Source organism: Nannospalax galili, unplaced genomic scaffold (genome assembly GCF_000622305.1).
Source record: "Nannospalax galili isolate Female #2095 unplaced genomic scaffold, S.galili_v1.0 scaffold693, whole genome shotgun sequence".
Classification (NCBI taxonomy): Eukaryota; Metazoa; Chordata; class Mammalia; order Rodentia; family Spalacidae; genus Nannospalax; species Nannospalax galili.
The window spans coordinates 1,397,084-1,399,674 of NW_008332653.1; the positions used below are offsets into that span (position 1 = coordinate 1,397,084).

At 42.7% G+C, this 2,591-nt stretch overlaps 1 non-coding gene across 1 annotated transcript; it reads right to left on the bottom strand.

Annotated features, from left to right (window-relative positions):
• Positions 1–359: 359 nt before the first annotated feature.
• LOC115069371 lies at positions 360–524 on the bottom strand. The gene has a single exon (XR_003848656.1). It is a non-coding gene; the product is annotated as a U1 spliceosomal RNA (small nuclear RNA).
• Positions 525–2,591: the final 2,067 nt, after the last annotated feature.

Below are 2,591 nucleotides of genomic sequence, written 5' to 3' on the forward strand. Positions count from 1 at the left end.
AAGCTATTGTTCTAAAATGATGGATAAATTTGTTTTCTCCCCCTATCTAGAAGCCTTTGAGAGGGAACTGACACTGATTCTAACCACTCCAACAGCTATCAAAATACCTGAAAGCAAATCCTGAATCCATCATTATAGAGTCTACGAAGAAGCCATTTAAAAGAGAAAACTTGTTGCCAGTTTACTACCAGGCACTGGAATTGATTCAAAAAACAGGTACTGTTTATGAAGCTAAGTGATCTGTGTTCATACCTGGGACACACATAAGCGATATATGAAGTACTGTAAAACCCTCAGATAACAAACTTGAATAAAACCGCACAGAAGGAAAAAGAATCTCTCTTTAGGACCTCATAAACAGGGGGAGAGCGCGAACGCAGTCCCCCACTACCACAAATTATGCAGTCGAGTTTCCCGCATTTGGGGAAATCGCAGAGGTCAGCACACCCCAAAGTGCAATGGATGAGCCTCACTCTGGGAAAACCACCTTCCTGATCATGGTATCTCCCCTGCCAGGTAAGTATGCTTTTCTTGTACCACAGCCCCGACACACACCCTTGCTCCCTCCACTCTCAACACATGGTTACCCACCTGCACGCACTCTGGGACTTCCTCGTCCTCACACGCGCCTCCCGCGCCCCCTGCCGCCCACGGCCGCGCACTTTCTGCCAGCCACGCGAAATGTCTCGAGTTTCAGCAGCTGCTCTGGACGCCGTAGCCCCTCCGCGCCCATCATCTGCGTAGGACACGCCCCTTACGTGACGTCAGGGACCCGCTACTGCGCCACTGTAATGTTTGTAGCCTGCATTAAACAGGTGCTGATAGGAAACCATACCCAAGATAATTTTTTTTTCTTAATTATGAAGTATAACAAGTGTGCAGACTTGCGTCAGGTTTTCACTGCATTTGAATGCATCTTGTATTTGTCGATGTCATATTAATTCACAAAAATAAATATAAAGAAGAAACTTTAAATAGAATTTGTGAAACATGTATCCACATCAAGGGGCCTGGTGGCACACGCCTTTAATCTCTCTCCTCTCCTTCCCCCTCCCTGCTCGCCCCCAGATGCACGGCTTTTTTCTTTCTTTGAAGAGGGACTTCTTTATTCACATACGAGTTTTGAAGGGGAGCAAATTGTTTTGCCTGTAGATTCATTATCTTGCATAAAACAATCCCTATGTCTGAAGACAGCTTAAACATACTCCTGCCTTTAACAGCCTTTAGTTGAGCATCCTTGACACAATGTTTCAGCCTTCAGTTTTTTTCAGATTTGGGAATATTTGTAGGGACTTTACCCTAATCTGAAAATTCCAAAATCCAAAATATGCCAAAACCCAAAACTTTTGAGTGTCATATCAGTGATCAGAAAGTATTAGATTTTAAGTCTTTTAATTTGGGGATTTCTCTTTTCTTTAATTTTCAATAATTTGCTTTGTTATTATTTAATTTTGTTAGTATCTGAATTCTTTAACACATCTGCCACATGAGCATATATTAGTAACATATTACTGAGTATTTCAAAGACTTAAGTGTCACTAAGTGGACATGTTTTTTTGGAGGTGTTGTTTTTTTGTTTTTGTCTTTTTGAAGCAGGGTCTCCATGTGGCCCCAGCTGTCCTGGAACTCACTATGTAGACCAGGCTGGACTTGAACTCACAAAGATCTGCCTACCTCTGCCTCCCAAGTGCTGGGACTACAAGTGAGCTCCACCACACCTGGAGGACATGTTTTTTAAAATAATTTATTGAGAATTTCATATGCATATAAGGTGTTTTGATCAAATCCATGCCTATTCCCTCCCCTCCAACTCCTCCGAACTCCCCATCACTTTTTTTCTGGTAATTTCATGAACTCTTTCTTCTTTTCTTTTTTTGTCTTTTTGAGACAGGGTCTCCCTGTAGCCCCAGCTGTCCTGGAACTTACTATGTAGACCAGGCTGGCCTTGAACTCACAGAGATCAGCCTGCCTCTGCCTCCTGAGTGCTGGGACTAAAGGCGTGCAGCACCTCTACCGGCCTTCTTTTTTTCTTAATGGAGTTTTTTGCTACTCTAACATTCCCGCCTCTGAAGAGATAACATAAAATTTTTTAAGGATTAGATAAGAGCTCACAAATACTTTTGACATTTTTGGTCTTTGGAACAGAGTATGTTGCTAAGAGGCCCAAGGACATTTTAAGACTTTTACCCAAGAAACTGGTTACTTTTCTTTGGGTTCTTTTTACCCTAACCGCCTAGCCAATTCCTACCTCCTATTCTTATCATACCATCCTCTGAAGAGGTTACCCAACTTGTGGATAGGGAATTGGGACGCAGACTGCTCTGGCTTCTTCCATGCTGAACAGGGGTGCAGGGTGAGGCAGTTGGGGTACCGCTTCAGTGGGTCTATCTAAAAGACTCCCAAATTGCATAACTCTGTAGGGGGAAAAGAAATAGGAATAGGAGATGTGAAGGAGAAGTGAAGGCAAGAGTAACTAGCATTACAAGTTCTAGCAGGGAACTAGAAAAAAGTCAGAACAGGGCAAATTTCAAATGATCATATGAGAGTCCATTGGAATTTCTTGACAAGAGCTTCCAAAAGCATCCCTCTAT